This window comes from Hypomesus nipponensis, chromosome 3 (assembly GCF_054491055.1).
Source record: "Hypomesus nipponensis isolate SF chromosome 3, ASM5449105v1, whole genome shotgun sequence".
In the NCBI taxonomy this organism is placed as follows: Eukaryota; Metazoa; Chordata; class Actinopteri; order Osmeriformes; family Osmeridae; genus Hypomesus; species Hypomesus nipponensis.
In genome coordinates, this window is record NC_140363.1 from 2,941,442 (window position 1) to 2,964,031 (window position 22,590).

Here is a 22,590-nt window from a genome sequence, read left to right on the forward strand (position 1 = left end):
CTGTCCATCCATCTGTCTATCCTTCTACCTTCCAGTCTGCATGCATGTCTGTTTGCAGATATGAAAGGAACTATGTAGAGAATTAAAACAGTCAACAGACATGCAGAGAGAGAGTGAGATCCCAGCCTACCAAGGAGACAGACGCACATACAAATATGAGAGGGGGGTGGGATGGGGGGGTGGGGGTGGGAGTGGGGTGGGGGGGACAGAAAAACAGAGGGTAGCTACTTAGGGTTTGTCCCAGTAGTAATTACCAGCTGATTGCTAGAACTCTGTCCCTAGCCACAGTCATTTCCTTCACACACACACACACACACATACATACACACACACACCGCATACATACAGGGGACAGCAGGCTTATTACCCAGAGTCTCCAGAGAGCTTTAACCCCTACAATGATGAAGTCATGTAGCCATACACTGATTATGAGTGTGTGTGTGTGTGTGTGTTTGTTTCTTCACTGTCTCCAGGGTACAGTGATTTGTACTCATGTCTGTCTGGGTCTCATCCAGGAGGATAGGCTTGGCAGACATAACGAGAGAACCCCAACTGCATGCCAGATACACACACACACAGCTGTTTGTGATGTAACCATGTCCATCCTTTTGATAGAAGACAGACACTATAAAAGCATTGCTTCTTTCTGTCTATTATTCTTTATCTCTCCTCTTAACTCATAAGTCTTATCGTCTCTCTGTCTCTCTGTCTCTCTGTCTCTCTGTCTCTCTGTCTCTCTGTCTCTCTGTCTCTCTGTCTCTCTGTCTCTCTGTCTCTGTCTCTCTGTCTCTCTGTCTCTCTGTCTCTCTGTCTCTCTGTCTGTCTGTCTCTCTGTCTCTGTCTCTGTCTCTCTGTCTCTCTGTCTCTCTGTCTCTCTGTCTCTCTGTCTCTCTGTCTCTCTGTCTTTCTGTCTCTCCTTCTCCCATCCTATATGCTCTTCTCAGGCTGGTACTGAGAGAGTCCACTCTTCCACAAACAGGACTGTTTTAACAGTTCATTAGTCACAAAACAGCCCATTCGTCACAAAATAACAGCCCGGGATTTCCAGGTTAGGAACGCGCATACATAGTCAATCCTCTATACTGGGGGGCAGTTTTAACAGAAGCCATGTCTGAAGTTATTCTGGGTGAGAGAATTAGTGACTCATGTCTTTACTTATCTTAACTAGCCTTCCTTCCATTGCAGAGGGCAAACAGAGTGTAAATTCAAAATTCCACTGAAGGATACGAAAGAGGATGATGAGAACTGGCATCTAGTTCACAACAACCATCCTGCAAGCTCTTGATAGACATACACACACACACATACACACACACACACACACACATACCTTTATATCCAAACAAACAGCAGCATATTCTCCTCCATTGGTTTCTCAGGGGTAAAGTCCGGTGTAAATGAAGTCATATTTATGGATTTGTAATTGTTTTATACTACCCCACAGATATGCATTGTCAAAAAGATACACATAAAACATGCACATCTACACGTACACACAAATCGTCCACACCAACACACGTGCACACAAGCAAAAAAAAACACACCCACCCACACAAAAACTATACACACTAAGAAACACACATTAAGAACACACACACACACACACACACAGATAACATGATGAGTTGAGACAAGTGACCTGGATAGAGGAGTTCAGTGCTGGAGATACACTGCATGCATGACCAGAAACACAACCACTACCAAATACCTACCAACCTTTATTTCAAGCCTAAACACAACCTCAATCCAATGCAACAAGTATCCTAAACAACATCAACATCAACTCAATATGACACAACACCTAAACCCAAACTCAGCCCCAACTAAACCTGTATCCAACACTACCTCAAACTCACAAACCCAACACAAACATCTACAGTACATGGCTCTGGAACAACAACTTAGATCTGGAGGTTCAGCTCAGCTGCTACGAGTCAACAGCAGAACCAGACTATCATGCACTTCAACCAGTTGAAGCTTAAATACAGATATACACCAGAGAACATAGCTTCCACACACAGGATAACCACACACAAACATACTTACACACCCACATATACACTCACACACATTCTGGTATGTGTTTATAATGGAGGAAAGAGTAGAACTCTCCAGAAATGAACAGAAAGCCTTTTAAGAGCATGTTCACATGGGGGCCTAAACTTACCTAACAGTATGTGTGTGTGTGTGTGTGTGTGTGTGTGTGTGTGTGTGTGTGACGGCTGCTGTCCCTGTCCATCAGAAGGTCATATGAGGAGCAGATTAGGGTTTCTAACCGCAAACCCCCCGTCGCCACGGCCCATCGTCACGGAGACAGAGAGGCGGGAACAGGGGGAGTCATCGTGTTCTGCCTCATGGCTGACTCACTCCTCCTGTCACCCCCCCCACCACCACCACCTATTCTCTCCCCCCTCACCCCACCCCTCTCTACCCCCCTCACCCCAACTCTCTACCCCCTCACCCCCTCCTCTGTTCTGCCCTCACCCCTATCCTCCTCCTCTCTAACCCCTCACCCCCTCCTCAATACCCCACTTACCTCTCCTCTCTCCTCCCTGACCCCCTCAATCATTACCTCTTCTCCTCCCACCCCTCTCCCTCCTATTTTTCCCCCTTCTCCCTGTCCAATGGTGGTTCCCCTCACACAGAAACACACACACTGCTAGCTCCACGTTCCTGGAGAGGTATGATATAGTCCTATTCAGTCTGTAATAGTTCCTGTCCTAAATGCGTACAGCAGAGAACTGGAGAGGGAGAAGGGGAGAGAGGGAGGACCGTGAGGGGTGAGGGGAGGGAGGAAAGGTTGAGGGAGAGGTGAGGGGAGTCCTATTTTACAGTCTTGTTTGTATGCAAGGTCATAAATACTCCCTAAGGGCCTTAAAGTGACAGAAACCCCTACCAGCACACTGGGACCCTGTCCTGTACTGGCCTTGGGGACTAGAGTACATAGCGTACATACATACACCGACACACACACACGTCTACACACACACACTGTATACTTATACACCTACACACACACACACACATACCGTACACACACCCTGTGTATATATACTGTAGCAAACCAGGGGAAACCAACCAGCCAATCTGGCACAGGTCAAGTCCATAGGCTTAGATTAAGGGAGGTGATAGAAGGAGTCTATCAGCCTGTTCAAGTGCTGCAGCCACTTGGCACATGGTACTGGTCACACCTGCGGCCCATCAGGTGATGAGGTGAGGGCATGGAAGGAGCCAGTCGGAGGCCGCAGGAGAGAGAGGAACAAAGGAGCAGAGAGACAACCCTGTAGGAGTGTCGTTCCGCAAAGAGACTGGCTGGAAAAGGGACGGACCTCTCGCTCTGCTCTAAACCCCCCACAGGAACACACCGCTCAAAGGCCGACAGACCCCGGATGAGAAGAATCATGTCTAGTTAAAGTTTGTCCCACTACCCTTACCCTGACATCAGTTATTAAAGGACAGTTTATGTTACAGTTTCAAGTTCAAGTTTCACGTTTTTATTGTCAGGTGCACAGAACAACACAAGGTCAGACTGGGCACTGACATTCTGGGGACAAGACAAAGCAAGCAACCTGGCATAACTTAACATATAAGTACTAAGAACATAGATTACATCTAAGCTACAATAGAATATAAGTACAATTATAATAAACCTCCTAAATATACAAAATAGTATGCAATATACAATACAATATAGCACACCTCTAATACACATAACGACCTATACTACACTTATAGACCTAACTAACCTAAGACAAGTGGGGTAAGTTAGTGCAATAGTGCAATAATGAACTGAAAGTGACAGTGTGTGAAGTGACTAGTGACAAATGTATCAATGTCCATATCAGTGTCCATTCAGAAACCTGTTTTACATCTAAATGTCTTTGAGTCTCCTATTTTATTCTGGCTTTCAAGTCCCCTGGGTTGCTACAATACACACACAAAGACAGTACACACATACAGCCATGCATGCTGTACACACATACACACACAGATAGTACACGCTTCCGCACACAAACACAAACAAATACATGCACACACAGTTCACACACACACGTATCATACACACATACACACACAACTACATAAACACACGTACACATATTCACAAATGCATACACACTGTGTGTGTGCACATGCACACTGAACGACTGTTAAGTGTTATGTTCTGCCCCAGTGTTTAGCATCTATTTTTGGATCCATGTTTGTGCATGTGACCCTGGCAGTGCCCACGCTGGCCAATCACCAGCCCTGCCCGTCTGTGCGTAGACCAGAGCGTGTGTCCGTCTGTCTGTCTCTCTCTCCCTGCATCACACACGCCCTTTTCCACAGAGACAGAGAAGGGTCTTGGCTGTTTATTGTCCCTCCCCTTCTTGGGGTTAGTGTTAAGATCAGAAAAACACATGGGAGTTTATTTTGCTCTTATTGGCACATGCATGCACAGACACACACACACACTACTGGGCAGTGTTGTGTGTAGGACTGGGGTGCTGTAGCAGAGCATGCTGGGAAAAGTCTAGACTCTCCTAATCACAACCAGTCATCCTGCTTAGACTCACTGCCAGAGAGCCGTCACACCCAAAACACACACACACATGCAGTGGGTCAGGACACACCAACACACACACTCTTACTTAAACTCCTTGAGTTATTGACAGAGAGAAGGAGAGAGAAAGAGAGAGAGAGAGAGAGAGAGAGAGAGAGAGAGAGAGAGAGAGAGAGAGAGAGAGAGAGAGAAAGAGAAGGTTTTAGAAACCCAATGTAACAGTGTTGTAGTAATAGTATAAAAAAGTCACTAATCAAAACTAAAATACTATAAGACTATATGGGCGTCTCTCAACCCACAGAGACCAAGATACACCCACTTTAGACAGAGCAGGAATGAATGTTCATTACGTGAACTTATATGAAGGAATACAATATCTGAGAGAAACACACATACAAACACACCCAGAGCCTGACAGACACACTAGCCATGTCTGGGCCACAATCAAAAACATGATCTCACGTCAGATCCTCCTGTGTAAGAGGAACATCTACTCCCTAAGGCAATACGTCTGCTCTCTCTCTCACACACACACACACACACACACACACAATAATATACATAAACATAGTCACAGACTCACAAACTCACACACCCAGTACAGCACACACACACACACAGAACTCAGACCTCAGTAGAACTTTACAGTAGAATGATTCAGTTGCAACTGAAAGTGCAGCAAGTGGAAAACAGGCCTTGTTGGTATGGCCTTATCACCCCCCCCCCCTTCTCTCTGCATGTCTTAGCCCCCCCCCCCCCCCCCCCCAGCCAAAGGCCAGGCTCTCTCCAGGGTCTCATTGCTTTGGTATGGTGGTATGTGATATGCTGCTGTGATGTGTCATTGGTCCTGTCGGCAGTGAGTGTATGTGTGTGCATGTATGTGTGTGTGTGTGCATGTATGTGTGTGTGTGTGCATGTATGTGTGTGTGTGTGTGTGTGTGTGTGTATGAGTGTGTATGAGTGTGTATGTGTGTGTGTGCATGTATGTGTGTGTGTGTGTGTGTGTGTGTATGAGTGTGTATGTGTGTGTGTGCATGTATGTGTGTGTGTGTGTGCATGTATGTGTGTGTGTGTGCATGTATGTGTATGTGTGTGCATGTATGTGCATGTATGTGTGTGTGTGTGTGTGTGTGTGTGTGTGTGTGCGTGTACAGATGAGTATGTGTGCGTGTGTGTGTTTCCATATTACTGTACATGAGCTGGAAATGGACGGTGTGATTCAATATTTTCCACAGTTTCAAAGACACAGACATGCCACTCTCACACACACACACACATAACGCCAAGTTTCTGTGTTCCACATCTGTCTCGTGTTCCCCTGACACACTCCACATCTAGCATCAGGCTTCTCAATCACACACACACACACACACAACCACAAAAGCATGTCGCACACAAAAACACACATGCACACACAGATTCCCTGACTCTACCAAGGGTAATATGTCAAACTGCTGTACCAGCAAAGCTATTAGCTACGTGCTCCAAGTCAAGCCTTTGAAGTTCCCAATCTCTCAACTCCTCTGGGATTGGCTGCAATCCTGTCTGCGTCAGCACCCTCTAAGCCAATCCTCTGACCAGATACCGGCCTTCATCACCCCCTCAAAGTCATTCAGGACAAACTAGTCACATAATCTTCTGAGAAATAGAATGGGTTTATGGAAGTAAGGCTTGCCATTCCTTTCACTGTCTCACTCTCTCTTTTTCTCTGACTCTGTTTTGCTATCGTTTCACTCCCTCTCTCTCCCTGTCTCTGGTCTATCCACACCAACAGCTCTTTCTCACGGCTTTGAGGCTCGAGATTTATGCTTAAAGCATCAGACATTCTGATTAAGTATAAGAGAGAGACAGAGAGACAGAGAGAGAGAGAGAGAGAGAGAGAGAGAGAGAGAGAGAGAGAGAGAGAGAGAGAAAAGAGATGAGAGCGCATACAGCAACACCAAGAACAAACACACACACCTTGCAGCATCACACACATGAAATGTGAATCCTGTCTAACTGGGAAGTCCTGAGTGAAATGTGACTTACAAAAAAGGGAAAGTCACTAAATAACAGGGCTGTATGGAGGGCTAGTGTGTGTATGCTTCAGTATCAAAAATATTGCACTGTGAGTATGGTAAAGTGTGTGATAGATCCATGTTAGATATATAGATAGATAGATAGATAGATAGATACTTTATTAATCCCATGGGGAAATTCAGGTGTGTGTGTGTGTGGTGCAGCGCGTGGGAGCATGTTCTAGCGTGTGTGATTGTGGTATGGAGTGTGTGCGTGCTTTACAGAGTATTTGAGCTTGGTATAGAGAGCATGTGAGCGTGCGGCACAGGGTGTGTTTGTCCTGTTGTGTGTGTGTGTGTGTGTGTGTGAGGTATCTAGATGCTAACATCCTAGAGATAGAGCCTATGTATATATACTGTGTGATGTCGCTGCTGTGTTAGCAATGCCTGCATTCTCCTGAGTCACAGTGGCGCTCGGATAGATAGGAGACACATGCACGCACACAGGTAAGCACATACACATGCACATCCCTACAAACACACACTGGGATGCTGATGACAGACGATGCCAGGTTGATGAAGAGGGAGATGAAGTGAAAAGAGGTGAAAAGGGGAAGATGGGGAGGATGGATGATGAGCGGGGGAACGGGGAGGGGAGGAGGGGAAAAGGGGAAGGAGGGGAGAATCGGGAGGAGGGGAGAAGGGGGAGGAGAGAAGGGGGAAGAGAGGGGAGGAGAGCAGAGGGGAGATGGGGGAGGAGAGAAGGGGGAAGAGAGGGGAGGAGTGTTACACAGCTCTCTGGGGTGAGTTTCTTGGCTCTTGTCCACATCGAAACTTTGGTCAGTGTGTCTGTGTATATTCAAATGTCTACTCCAGTGTCAATGTGTTTGGGTTTGTGTCCTTGTGTTGTTTGTTATTTGTCTTGGCTTGAGACATCTTGAAGTTTGTTTATCAACCACAATAAAGGCCAGAAGCCCTGATGAGCAAAACTTTAGTTCCCATGAGCCACCAGACCAGGGTCAAGGTCAAAGGTCAACATCCTCCACTAACCCTCCCCTGCGTTCCTTTTTCCTGTCTCTCTACTTACACCCTGCTCTCTTCTCCTGTCTCTCTCTACTCTCACTTTACCCTCCCCTCCTCTCCTGTGTCTCTATATTAAGAGGGAAGAAAGATAAACAGCCAGGTGCAGCTTCTCTGTGACATTGTCCTAGGTTCTTCAGGTACATAGCAGGAGACTCACGTCACATCAAACGAGTCACCCAGGGCACACACACACACAGTCAATCATACACACACACACACACACAGTCAATCATACACACACACACACACCAGGACCAATGGATGGACAGTTCCGATGAAAGAAGACCTGACTGTGATGCTTCTGTTGGATCTAGGACAGGCTTGCCTGGGGGGGAGTCTCACCGGAGAGCCAGCCGACAGGAGAGAGGAGGAGAGAGGGGAGGAGAGAGGGGAGGGGGTTAGACAGGAGAGAGGAGGAGAGACAGGGGGTAGACAGGAGAGGACAGAGAGGGGACGGGAGGGAGGGTGAATGGCCGGGGGCTACACAGGAATGACAGGATCCAGCAAAGGTCTAACCTGTGCCTTACCTTACTCAACTGAGATGTACTGAGCTCTGCTACTCTGCTCGAAGATGCTCCCCCAAGCCCTCCTCAAACACTGAGGACACAGAGACGAATGAGAAGAGGAGAGAAGGAGGGGGAGAGAGAGAGAGAGAGAGAGAGAGAGAGAGAGAGAGAGAGAGAGAGAGAGAGAGAGAGAGAGAGAGAGAGACAGAAGGAATGAGAGAGAGAGAGAGAGAGAGAGAGAGAGAGAGAGAGAGAGAGAGAGAGAGAGAGAGAATGAGTGAGTGAGTGAGTGAGTGAGAGAGGTAGACATCTGTCTCGTGAGAGTGAGTGAGGGGGAGAGGGGAGAAACAGAGAGGGAGAGCAAGAGAGAGAGAGAAGGGGGGGGGGGTAGTTCCCTCCAGATTCACACTGACCAGCAGTTAGATCATCTCTTCATCTCTCCCACTCTCTCTCTCTGTAAATCGAGCTGCTATCATAAGTGTAGCCATGGAAACTGCCTAAACTTAACCTGAGCCTCCATTGGAAGAGTATTTGTATGAAGCAACGTTTGTCCTGCAAACAGACACACATTCAGTCCTTCACACACACACACATAATCAGGTCCAAAAATTTTAACAATTTACCATTTTGGCTCTGTACACCACCATGCAATGATGTGCTTTAAGTGCAGACTTTCAGTTTTAATTTGAGGGTATTTACATCCAAATCAGGTGAACGGTGTACAAATTCCAACACATTTTATATGTGCCCCCCCCTTTCTAAGGAACCAAAAGTAATTGGACAAACATAATCATAAATCTAATTGTCACTTGACAGCCTGAAGTCTGGAACCCATAGACATGACCAGTCGCTGGGTTTCGTCCCTGGTGATGCTCTGCCAGGCCTCTACTGCAACTTTTTTCACTTCCTGCTTGTTCTTGGGTAATTTTCCCTTCAGTCTTGTCTTCAGCAAGTGAAATGCATGCTCAATTAGATTCAGGTCAGGTGATTGACTTGGCCATTGCGGAACATTCCACTTCTTTGCCTTAAACTCTTTGGTTGCTTTCACAGTATGCTTGGTCATTGATGGTCATTTTCCATCTGCTTTTGTCAGCAGTCACATCAATAAATATATGGGAACCAGTTTCATTGGCAGCCATACATGCCCACGCCATAACACTACCTCCTCCATGCTTCACTGATGAGGTGGTATGCTTTGGATCATGAGCAGTTCCTTCCCTTCTCCATACTCTTCTTTTCCCATCATTCTGGTACATGTTGATCTGTCCATAGGATGTTGTTCCACAACTGTGGCAGACTCTAATCTGGTCTTCCTGTTTTTGAGGTTCACCAACGGTTTACATCTTGTAGTGAACCCTCTGTATTTATGCCGGTGAAGTCTTCTCTTGATTGTTGACTTTGACACAGATACGCCTACCTCCTGGAGAGTGTTCTTGATCTGGCCAACTGTTGATTTGGCCACACCTAATGTTTCTGCTATCTCTCTGATGGGTTTGTTTCAATTTTTCAGCCTAATGATGTCTTGCTTCACTGATAGCTCTTTGGACTTCATATTGAGAGTTGACAGCAACAGATTTCAAACACAAATACCACACTTGAAATGAACTCTAGACCTTTTATCTGCTCCTTGTAAATGAAATAACGAGGGAATAACATACACCTGGCCATGGAACAGCTGAGCAGCCAATTGTCCAATCACTTTTGGTCCCTTAAAAAGGTGGGGGGGGGGGGAACATATAACATTTGTTATAATTCCCAGACCGTTCACCTGATTTGGACCAAATATTTTTCTCTTTTTTGTCCTGCACACACACACACACGTACAGTTCTACACACACAAACACACACACACTCTCGCACACACATACAGTCCTGCACACAGTCCAACCCACACACACACATACAGCCCTACACACACACATACAGTCCTACATACACACATATACGTTCGACACACACACATATATACAGATACATACACACCAACCTGCACAAACACACAAACAGATTTGACACAAATGACATTCAGATGTGGATGTCTGACAGGCTTCTGGTTTAGGGAAGAATGTCATGCAAGCAGCCCTTTGAGCAGAGTACTCATGCATGTTGCACAACACACAGCAGAGAGTTGAGGTTGGACACTCTGGCCGTGACTGTGGTGTGTGGGGATCTGGTGAAGACCCAGACCTCTACAGCCTCCCGCCAGCCAGTCTCACCACCTCAGCTCCTGCCTGTGTGTGTGTGTGCGTGTGTGTACGTGCGCATGTGTGTGTGTACGCGTGTGTGTGTGTGTGTGTGGGGGGGGGGGGGTGCACGTGTGTGTGAATGTATGCATGTGTGTTTGTGTGTGTGGGAGACACCGTGTGTGTGCGTGTGTGTGTGAATATGTGTGTTAAAACAATGTTATGATTCTCAAGGACTGTGTTTACTGACCAAAATAAAGAGAATTTTCCCTTTTCCACTCCAAATAATCTCTCTCCCTCGCTTCTCTCTATCGCTCCCTCTCTCTCTCCTCCCCTCTTCGCCTCTCGCTCCCTCTCGTTCCATCGCTACCTCTCTTTCTCCCTCTCTCTCTCCTTTTTCTCTCCGCCTCCTCGCCCCCTCGCTCCCCCTCCTCATACATACAGCACCCCAAGGGTCTAATCAGATTTATGACCGCTGCTTACCCTCTCTCTGGGGGGAGGGGGGGACTAGCAGGATAGTTCCCACTGGAGGGGGGGGGGAGAAGGAAGAGAGGAAGAGAGTAACAATGAGTGAAGCCAAAAGAATTGGGGAGGACAAGAGAGAGAGAGTAAGGAGGAGACATGGGAGGCCGAGATGGAAGAGAGGGGTGGAATGCAAGAAGTTTTTTCCAGCAGGAGTACCTGTCCTCCCATCTCCCCAGTCCCCCCTCTCCCTCCGCCCTACTCTCCCCCTCCCTGCTCACTCTCCTAGCTCTTTTCTTACCCCTCTCCCTCCCTCCTTCCCCATATGCTAACCTACTTAGCCTGGCTAGCTCGGCTGACCATGCTGGCAAATAATAAAAACAGTGGTCACACACCCTCTCTTTACATTTCTCTCCATCTCTCTCTCACCATCTCCCTCACTCTCTTTCGCTCCATCTCATTCTGTCTCCCACCCTTCTTCCATCTCTCTTTAACTCTCTTTTCTTCCCTCTCAGTCTCCTAAAGATCTCCGTGATATAAGACCACTGTTGAATCTCCCTCAGTAGATTCCACAGTTCTAACTGTACTCACCCTCTGCTCTACTCCTCCAGCACGGCCATGGAGAAGGCAGAGCAGAAGAAAAGAGCAACAATTCAAACATTGTAAACTGTCCCCATTCATGAGCCTGCGCCAGCAGGAACCACACAAGGGTCTGTTCTCTCTGTCTCCCTCTCTCTCTCTGTCTCTCTCTTTCTGTCTGTCTGTCTCTCTCAGTCTCTCTCAGTCTATCCCTCTCTGTCTCTCTCTGTCTCTGTCTCTCTCTCTCTCTCTCTCTCTCTCTCTCTCTCTCTCTCTGTCTGTCTCAGTCTATCCCTCTCTGTTTCTCTCTGTCTCTCTCTCTCTCTCTCTCTCTCTCTCTCTCTCTCTCTCTCTGTCTGTCTGTCTGTCTCTCTCAGTCTCTCAGTCTCTCTCAGTCTATCTCTCTCTGTCTCCCTCTGTCTCCTTCTGTCTCCCTCTGTCTCCCTCTGGTTCTCATTTTCTTGATTCTATCCCTTTTTCTCTACCTTCTTTCTGTCTCACATCCTTGGCAAGTCCCCTGTCACTGGAGGAATGCCTGGTTCTGAGTGTGGTGTGTGTGAGAGTGTGCACGTGTGTGTGTGTATGTGTGTGAGTATGTATGTGTACATGCCTGGACAAAGAAATCCAGTGTGGCCAACAGGACACAATCAACCACTCAACGGATAGCTATTAACTCATAGCGCACACACACGCACACATTCCAGAGTTTGCAGTGACATTCAGAAGTCCGGCCAATCACGGCTCTGTCACAGTTACAATGAGGCTAGTCAATGAGCTGTAGCTAAAGATCCTGGGATACCTTACTCTTTATCGTGACTTCAGTAATCCGTCGTTCTCCCCCCCCCATCCTCTCTCTCTCCCCTTTTTCTTTTTCTCTTTCTCTCTCTCTCTCTTTCTCTCTCTTTCTTCTCTCTTCTCTCTTCTCTCTCTCTCACACCAATCCCCCCTTCCCCCACTCCTCTCTGTCACTTTCACACCTCCCCTTCCCCTCTCACTCTTTCCCAGCAGTAAATCGTAACAGTCTGGGAGCAATCCCCTCCTCATCTCCTTCTCTTGTCCTTTGTCTCCTTCTTTCCTCATTTCCTTACAAACTGTTCTGACTAGACACCGCGGAGCAGTCACAGAAGCAGCCAAACCCCCAGATATGAGGAAGCACTGTTAGACTGTTGAGACCCAGCCCAACCCTTAGGTCTGAGGAAGCCTTGTTAGACGGTTGAGACCCAGCCCAGCTCAGCCTTTAGCTCCAACGCTCCTCTTCACTTGTCAAGTCTTTCTTTATAGCATGGGTACTATTACCGGCGACCACCCACAGAAGCATACACACACACACACACAGGTTCGGGAAGTGTAAATAACTGCGATATAACACTAGTTTGAAAGCAGGGTTAGGGGACAATAGTGCCTTCTGTATGTGTAAGCGTGCATGAATCCCAATGCGTCCCCAACACAGCTACACAGACATGCTGCTACATGTACGTATATAGACTCTACTGAGAGTGAGGGAGAAACACAATTATAATTCTTATTAGGCTTGCCATTAGTAACCTCTCAGGCGCACACACGCACACACACACACACACACTTACACACACACACATGCCCAGGATGTCTCAAAGAAGAACTCAACAACTAGAAGGATCTGTCCTGACTTGACCCAAGGGTGTGTGTCCACCAATCTCACACTGGTGCGTCACACACTTCTCTCACACTGGTGCGTCAAACTCTATTCTCCAACTCCAGATACACAGACACACACACTTCGCTAGTCTCCTAGTGCATCAGGCTCAGTCTCACACCTCATTCAGCACACACACACACACACACCATTCCGTGAGTAGATGTCCTCCCACACCTCCCAGAGAAATGGATCAACTCCAGAAAAACATTACACACACACTTTCTCACACACATGCACTCGCATCAAATCCCTCCCGGATTCCACCACACACACCCTGATCGGACCAGCAAGCATCTGTGAAAAAGCACACGTCTGAAAGTGGCCGTGAGGATACTCAACAACACACACACACACACACACACACACACTGTGCCCTTACAGCCACTTTCAGACTTGCGCTCACACGTCTGACATCTCACAACGTAGCTCACAAACATTGAACCACACATATGTAGAGACAGCTCTTTGGGAGTGAGAAGTTGATACTTGGGCAGAAAGAGAGAGAGAGAGAGAGAGAGAGAGAGAGAGAGAGAGAGAGAGAGAGAGACAGAGAGAGAGAGAGAGAGAGAGAGAGAGTGTGTGTGTGTGAGTGTGTGTGCGTGCGTGCGTGAGTGAGTGTGTATGTGTGTGTGTGTGTGTGTGTGTGTGTGTGTGTGTGTGTGTGTGCGTGCGTGTGTGTGTGTGTGTGTGTGTCAGACTGGGACAGGCTAGGTGTGCCTGTCTATATACAGTGCTCAGTCACACCCTGCATGGTGATGGAGTTGATGTAGGTGGGATGTTTGGAGGAGCTCTGTGATCACAGAGACACACACACTCACACACACTCACACACACTCACACACACTCACACACACACACACTCACACACACTCACACACACTCACACACACTCACACACACTCACACACACATCGGCACTGCATCTCTTTCCTAGCGTCACTCTGTCCAGCTGAGCTCCAGTTACTGCTCAACAGGATCTCTCCTTCTCTCTCTCCTTCTTTCTCTCCTCTCTCTCCTTCTCTCTATGTCTGTCCCTGTGTGTGTCCATGTTCTTCCTGGGAGTCCTTCATTCTGCTTTCCTGCTTCTTTCTCCTTGGTCTAAGTTGTCAGATACTCAAAACCAAGTCACCCTGGAAAGAAGAATGCCAAGCAGAAAAATGACTTGATCCAGAAATGGCTTAAGCATATTTATGTTGCTTCACGCACGGACATGAGCGTGGATGAACAATTTAAAAATACATTTTCAGGTCAATAGAGCTGCAAGCACTGTGAGTAATAGGTATTTTTATGCATAACCAGAGCGTTAAGCAGACAGAAGATCTCGCCCAGTGTGTGTGTGTGTATGTGTGTGTGTGTGGGTGTGTGTGTGTGTGTCAGGTCTATTCAGGGAGAATTCCAAAGGGGAGACCCTGTGACTGACCCCCTCCCATGAGGATCTGACAGGATATCACTACAGAGACACACACACGAAGGAAAGCCAGGGGAACACACACACAGACACACATGATCAAACACACATCTACCAACACTGATGCACACACACACACACACACACACATACAGGTGCGTCAGTCAAACACGAAGCCAGCAATACATAGAACATGCTTTTGAGCCTCCGTGAAAATGCTTACAATTTCACAATCACACACACAATGCACAAACACGCATACACAACACTATTAAGCTTTTACCATATACATCACAAAGGAGTGCCAGATGATATTAAGTGTGTGTGTGAGTATGTGCTTCTGTGTGTGTATGTGTGTATGTGTGTGTGTGTATGTGTGTATGTGTGTATGTGTGTGTGTGTGTGTGCGTGTTTATGTGCTTGTGTGTTTGCGTCCAGAGAAAGGACCTTGATAAGAATCCTTAAAGATTGTCATGAAATATCGATTTGGCATTGTGCCAAGAAAAGCATCAAAAGTGATAAGTGACCAGACCCAGTACGACCTTTGTCCGACCCGAACCGACCCAACCAGACTGCCCTCGGATCGGCCGCCCAATGATCTGGCACAATCAGCGCGTATACAAACAAACTTTACTGTGCAAACCGAGGACAAATCTCAGTTAACCGATTCAGCAGTCGATCCTTTTTCCTCAACTCTTCTTCCACAACAACCAGATTCGCTATTCTAAATGAACGATCACATAGGCCTATAGGCTACATAAGCGACACACTTAACACCTTAAAAACACAGGCTATTGTTAGTAATTCGTGTAGGTTTGGTTCTGTTTAAACTCATTCAGTGGTTTTACATCCACGGTGCTCACGCAGTCTTGCGTGCTGCTCATACGGTAAACAAGGCAAAAGTCTGCTTTAACCGAAAAAGAAACACATCCATACCTTTACTCTGCGGCCTCAAACTCCGTCACGACCCACAATAAGTGTGTCTATCGCAGCCACCTACGGGGATATACACTCTTTTCGGTACCGGGAGAAGAGTGCTTGAGATTATGTTTCGGTAAGAGAGCGCGTAGGCACCGATTCCGTGCAGCTCGAACGGTGCGGCCAGTGCTGGGGTGACAGCTCGTGGAGAGAATGAGCAGCGCTAGGCGGAGGGGAGCGGGGGAGTTCCCGTGAACAAACCGGGCGGAGTGACGAACACGTTCTGGCTGCAGTGAAGAATAGGCTACTACTAAGGCTCCTTAATTTATCAACTACTGGCAATGGATAAAGAATTATTGTAGGCCTATATTAATATTATTTGGTAACCAACGTTACTATAAGTGCTGTTGGCTAAAACACCGCCCTGTATAGAGGTAGTGTACTTTATTCCTTTGAATTGAGAGAATAATGACCCATAATGTATCCGAAGTGAAGACATTATCAATGTTTCAACGTAAGCCGATAAAAAAAGCAGTGCGTGACTCTACTCTCTCTGTTGCTATAGAAACCAGGTAAGGCTCCCGTGACTACCTACAGATCGATGCACAATCAAGTCATTAGCTTGTCCATGTGCAATAAGACTATTAATAGGCTTTCAGTGACAGTTTGGATGGCTGGTTTAGACTGTTTACTGACATGCCCCTGCTTAACTGCAGTAACCAAACTAGTCTGGACCCAGTTTGGCAAGATCATATTTTGTAGTTTCTGGTGAACAGGGCCTGAAGGGGTTTGTGCAGATGGGGTAAGGTTACCATGCCGATAAGAGTGGCCGGCCAGAACGTGCTGATGGATGATGTACAGTGTGTGTGAATTGTAGCACTCATACAAACACACATGGAAATACACACACACCTCAGATCCCTCTCCTCCTGTTGGTAAGTGGCTCCTATAACAACATCAACGATCACAAGGTGAACCACATGACACTGCGTGTTTGTGTATCTATCCTATATGTGTGTGTGTGTTGACGATATCTTGGTCTTCCCACACTGGAGTAAAAATAAACACTAACGCTAAATTAGACGACCCAGTGTAACTGCAGAGAAAAAGGACTTGAGACCACTTTAACTGACTAACAAACACACACAACCACACACACATACAAGCACACACATACACACAGCTACAACCAAACACACACAACAGACACAACAGACCCACTTGCACACACATACTCAAACAGACACAAAAGGCGCTGCCATTCTGTCACACAGTCCAAAAGCTTCACAGTAGAAAATATTTGTGTTTGAGACCTGAAAACAAATTCTGACGGGAAGCAATTTTCTTTACTAAATATCTTTCTGACTGAGTAACTGTGGCAGCTGGCTTCACGGCATTACCTCAACACCTGCAAGGGCTCAGGTGTCTGTCTGGCGTGTTACACAACATATAAGGTTCTCCTGAACCCCTCTCCTATGTGCCCAGCATGTGGGTCAAACGGCCCCATTGCCAGATTTGTTATTGGCTGTGACTACCCCCTCTGTCCTCTGCGGCACACCATTCATCATGTCAGAGAGGCCAACCTGGCAACCGGGCTGGCACATCCAGACAACCCTGCCAAGGTGAGGGAGGACCTCCCAGCAGCAGTGCTGTAATGGGGTTAGGAATGGAGGGATGAGGAGTGGGGTGGGCTTGGTGGAGAGATGAGGAGGGGGTTGAGGCAGGTGGAGGGATGAGGAGGGGGGATAGGCTGGTGGAGGAGTTAGGAATGGAGGGATGAGGAGGGCTGGGGCTTGGGGGGGTAGGGGGGCTCGGGGGGGGGGGGGGTCAGGTCCCAGCTGTGGCTAACACTTACTGACAGAACTGACTATCTCTCAACACCTCAGACAAACACACACAAACACACAAACATACACATGAGTACACAGATACGAACACAAGTCTTTGACTCAAGGCAGCAGCAGAAATACAACGTGACACAAGCAAGGACGACGAGGTCACACACACACACATATCCATAGGGTATAATGCTGCAATGCTACAATACCAGCATACACTGTATGTGTGTGCGTGTGTCAGTGTATGGGTTTCCTCCCCCCAATTTTTTTTTTGAGTGACTGGAAGTTTTATTAGAGAGTGTCATCATAACAGCTTTCTAAACTGTCTTCTACACACCTTTCCCAAAGACCCAACTACCCAGCTAATCACTTAACCACCTACCTACCAAACTACCTACCTAATCTATCTTTCTTTCAAGCTACTGTATATCTATCCCTAGTTTGCTCCCCATATTACACTGGCCTTGTGAACCATGACAACAGCTGCCTCTCGTCAGTGTCGCTATGCAACAGCTGGGGAGGGGAGACGTGTGAAACCACGTTTTAACGGCCATGGTTACGGGGGGCGGGGTAACAGAACATCAGGATCTCGTTTAGGCCAGAGAGGCTCATGGGAGAGAGACAGGCGTTGGCTGGGTATGCTGGGAGGAAGTTAGAGGTCAAGCACTGAGGGAGGAGAGAGTGTGTGTTTGTGCATGTGTGTGTGCATGCATGTTGGCTGGGTGTGTGTGCATGTGCTGAGGGCATGTGCAAGCATGTGCACCCATGCGTGTGTCTGCAGTGTGTGTGTTGCATGTGGTGTATTTGAAGTGGAGACGGAGACAGAGTGAGTCCATCAACAGTGAAGCACTGTCCCCAAGTGCTTCCAGGTCAGAGGTTAAAACTTAGGCATGTGGCCCTCCACGCTGACATCCATTCCAGCCCCTCTCCCTCTCTCTGCCAGGCTCTTTTCTTTCTAACCCTCTTTATTTCTCATCCTTTTTTCCTAGCCAGTCCTCTGGCCCTCACTTTAATAGATCAGCCAGATACAGACCATAATAAGTGGGTTTGTAAGACATGTTGCTGTGGTTACAGTGCCACTAGTGTCTAAGCATGGTGGCTATTGGAGTTCTAACCTCTTCAGTGAGACAGAGTTACACACTCACTCACGCACATGCACCCACACACACACACACACACACAAACAGTTACTCAAACAGTTACTAAAACTCAAACAACACAAACAAACAAATACAAATAAACACACACAGAGAGATACACCAACCAATAGAAAGTGTGTTCCACTATCCATCTCTCCACTAATGCAAGTGTGACAGCACAGCTGTACTCACCACTGTCCTCCTGTTTCGGTTGGAGAGGACAAGACAGGCTCTAGAAAGGAACCCCTCACATTCACTCCATTAGCAGCAGGCTTAAAGGTCCCATGACATTAACCCTAACCCTAACCCTAACCCTCATTAATATGAGTTCCCCTAGCCTGCTTTTGGTCCCCAGTGACTAGACATTTTGATAGGTGTAAACCAAGGCCTGGGTATTGTTCTCTGCCTTTGAGAAAATGAAAGCTCAAACTCTCAGTTTAGAAAATATTACCCTTATGAGAGGTAAGGTTACCTCCCCTTTCTCTGCTTTGCCAGCCCAGAGAATGTGGCCTGCCCATGACAAACTGAGCTACGACCATGCAAGTGCGATATCGTTTTTTCCTCAAGAGACATCGTAGGTTGCAAACAAATGAAGCATAGCAGTTGATCAGTGTTTGGATGTACAAATGAAAACCAAAGTATTTTTTTGTTCCTTCATCCGAGCCTCTGAAGAACCAATGTCTTAATTGTATTTTTTCTGGAAATGCGCCGACACAACTTCCCAAAGTTTTGTATGTCTGCGCCAAACATTTCAGCGATGACTGTTTTCTCAACTTGGGCCAATACAAATCTGGCCTTGCTGACCATCTGAAATTAAAGTCTGGATCAGTACCAACTCTCCTTGGTCCAGCTACAAACCTCGGACAAGTAAGTCAACTAACGCTGTATCATTTTGTTGCTTTATACTGTATATGGGTTAGGGTTGAGAACCACTCGTATATGGTTACCTCGCTTGCCCCGCCTCTCTCCTTCTCCTTAGCATTTAAAGCTACAGACACAGAAACGGCACATCCTGAGGAAAGCTCATTGTGGGACTGCTCGTGGTGGCTGTAATTCTGGACCAAGGCTGAATTTTGGGAAAGAGACTTCAGATACAGTATTAGGGGACCACTAAGGCCTATATAAAAGCAGCCAAAAACAGCATGTCATGGGACCTTTAAGAGACTTTCTAAGAAGCTGGCCGGCAATAGGATTTGGAGAACAATGATCTCTTTGATCCAGATTTCCTCATTGGGGCTACACTGAGAGTAGATGGGGGAAGCATCTCTTCCAGAAAAACTTAGAACATTAGAACCCTCCCGTAGAACACACCAGTGGGATGTGTTTTACGTCACCATTTCGACATTCGTCAAATACTGGTCACTGTATGTTCAGCCTCAGTCTGGTTCTCTGAAAGTGTGAGCCTTCTTTCTTGGGCACTTTGATTCTATTTTTCCATTTAGCATGGGATTATAATAAGGGAGTATCATTGGTTTCCCCACGCTGCCAAATACTTCTTCCTGTAAGAAGTACTTCTTACAGCTCAGCTTAACAGTCGGGATTGGGAGCACATCAATCTTGACTCATCTCTCTGCTCCTTGCAAATGAGGTTGGTGACACAGAGAAATGGGCCTTTTTCCTCCAAACTCACCGACTTAGAATGTTTACATTTACATTTACATTTATTCATTTAGCAGACGCTTTTATCCAAAGCGACTTCCAAGAGAGAGCTTTACAAAAGAGCATAGGTCACTGATCATAACAACGAGATAGTCCCAAACATTGCAAGCAGCCAAAACATGAAGCATACATTGTGAAAAAGCTAAACAAGTGCCAAAAGGGAAGACCCATAAGAGCATGTAGTTATACAAGTTACAAATAAAACAACATGAACCACAAAGTGCAGGACTGTACCTGTAAAAGAACAATCAACAGTAAAATATTACACAGCAAGTACAAGACTTAACTTCGTTATATCTAACCTACAATAGCAACAAGTCACTCAATAAGAGTCATAGTGATCCTGGAGGAAACTAACAAGTCCAGCCAAGCATTCTTAAGTGCCGTTGTACTCCCGGAACAAGTGCGTCTTGTTCAACAATGTTGCACTTGAACACTGGGTGCATCGGGATTCTTGGAGTGTGACATTGCAGGGTTTGTTTCAGACCAATGCATCTCTGTGTTGTTGTGTGAATAACTTCACCGTCACAATGCATGTCTACCTCCTTTTTTTTCTCAACAAGCTGGTGTACTTTCGTAATGGTCAAATTTGTGCAAACTGTCACGGAGCACACGGCGACGGTGCGCCGGTCTGCGTCACCGGAATTCTAAGACGCACCTGTTTTGAGTTGGGACTAATTAGGACGGCTATACAAGCAGAGACGTTTACGACTTTGTTGTGGAGTCTTGTTCTTGTTTCATGTTTTTGGCTGTATGGCATCTGACCTTTGTTTTGTATAACCCTGTTTATTTCAAGTAAAGACCTTGTGCGCTTTCATTCAAAAGACGCTGACTCCTTTGCCTGCTTTATCACACAAACTGTGGTTCCAGTAGGTTCTGCTGGTCCTAAACACTCTGTAGGAAACTTTGTCTTAGACAAATTGTGGGGAGGCAGCATGTTGATATTTTGAAGGCAGTTCTTCATAAATTGCCTTCAAAGGAATTCTTTGAAAGTCAACCAGCCTGGGAGCCCAGACTTCTGCATGTAGCACTGTGCTGTCTGTTTAGGAGGAGCTATTCATACAAGAATAATAAGAAGTAACTGAACCTTGTAGCTGCTGTCATTCTGCTTCCAGATGGATCCACACAGTTTGTCTCTGTCCGTGGAGTCTGTCAATGTATCAATCTGATGGCAACAAAGAGTGTCCGATACACAGATATCCCTCCTTTTGATTATACAAACCACCATCATCAACTTCTACCTCTGTTTTTCCTTTATAGTTATGATAAAAGTCAGAGCTAGTAGTTGGATGGAACACTCACACATGCAACATCTACACATGTGTGTGTGCATGCAGCTGGATTAGTCAGTGGATGATTGAAGTAACATCGTGCAGTGGCATTCCTGGGTCCTGCAGTAAGGAATATGTAACTGTATCTGATGCTCAGTGAGGACTGTAATGTTATGGGCGTCCTGGTGGATCACGGGACAGGTTGGTACAGGTTCGAAATATGGACAGGTGCATATATGCGTGGAATGGCATATCCTCTGAGCTGAACTGAATTAGTAAGAAGCATTACAGGGGGGAGGGGGGGGGGGCATGTGTACGTGCATGCTTTCCATAGCCCAAAAGCCCACCAAAAGTATTTTGGGGGTTTGACATATCTGTTTCTGAAGTGTTGTTAGGTGAGTCATGGCTGACATCGCCATCATCTGCAATACTTCAGTTGATGTTGTACACAGTCCGTCTGCCTGTGGTTCCTGTCTTCACTGTATCAGGCTCATGGGAGCCAAGAGTATGTACCTGAAACATTGATGTCTCCTCTAGACAATGCCAGACTTGATCATCTAAACTTCTTTTACTTTTTTGGAGGTGTGTTAAGAGTCAGAACACACATAACACAAGCACAGCTGTGGGACAGTCCTAATCTGACTTAGTCTAGTAGTGTCCAGACATGTTTTGGAAATGTGAAGCTAGGGGTCAGATGATCAGATCTCCTGCTGGTTTATGTTTCCACTCAAGCTCTCAGAGGGCACACTGAAGATTACAGTTAGACTGGAGCGCTGGACATAGAAGAAGAGAGAGAGAGAGAAGGAGGAAGATAAATGTAGGGAATGGGAAACAGAGAGAGAATAAGAGAGACAGAGAGGGAGAGAGGGCGAGAGAGAGAGAGACACGGCTTGAAGAAGAGTCAGAGAGAGAGAGAGAGAGAGAGAGAAAGAGAGATAGTGAGAGGGATTGAGAAAGACAGATAGCAAAAGGGATTGAGAGAGAGAAATAGAGAGACCATCAGACACAGTTCTTGGGACAGTCAGAGGTTTTCAAAGGGAGGTCTGATAGACTGGACCTTGCTGGGCCAGATCTGGTGCCAGCTCACTGATGTAATGGAGCCCAGTAAAAGATACTGATGTTTACAGGAGAACTGGCTTCAAAGAGCCTGTCTTTGCATGTGCTGTGTTCCCAGTCAAGATATTGGAATTTGGGGGTTTCTCTAGTGGTATTACCAGGGGTTATGGAGTCATAAGGTGTGGACTAGTAAATTGAGCTACGAGACATGAGTGAACGTTTCTTTGAAATGACCTGAGTTTAATTGCCCGGTCAGGACTTCCTGTGCTG

General features: G+C 46.6%; 1 protein-coding gene across 1 annotated transcript in view; it reads right to left on the minus strand.

Moving 5' to 3' along the window:
• ppp2r3a (protein phosphatase 2, regulatory subunit B'', alpha) overlaps positions 1-15,571 on the minus strand; it is a 40,703-nt gene extending 25,132 nt beyond the window's left edge. Inside the window, exon 1 of the mRNA XM_084684477.1 lies at positions 15,376-15,571. The gene's annotated coding sequence lies outside the window, so the exon portion shown is untranslated. The remainder of the gene's footprint in view (positions 1-15,375) is intronic.
• Between the last annotated feature and the right edge of the window lie 7,019 nt (positions 15,572-22,590).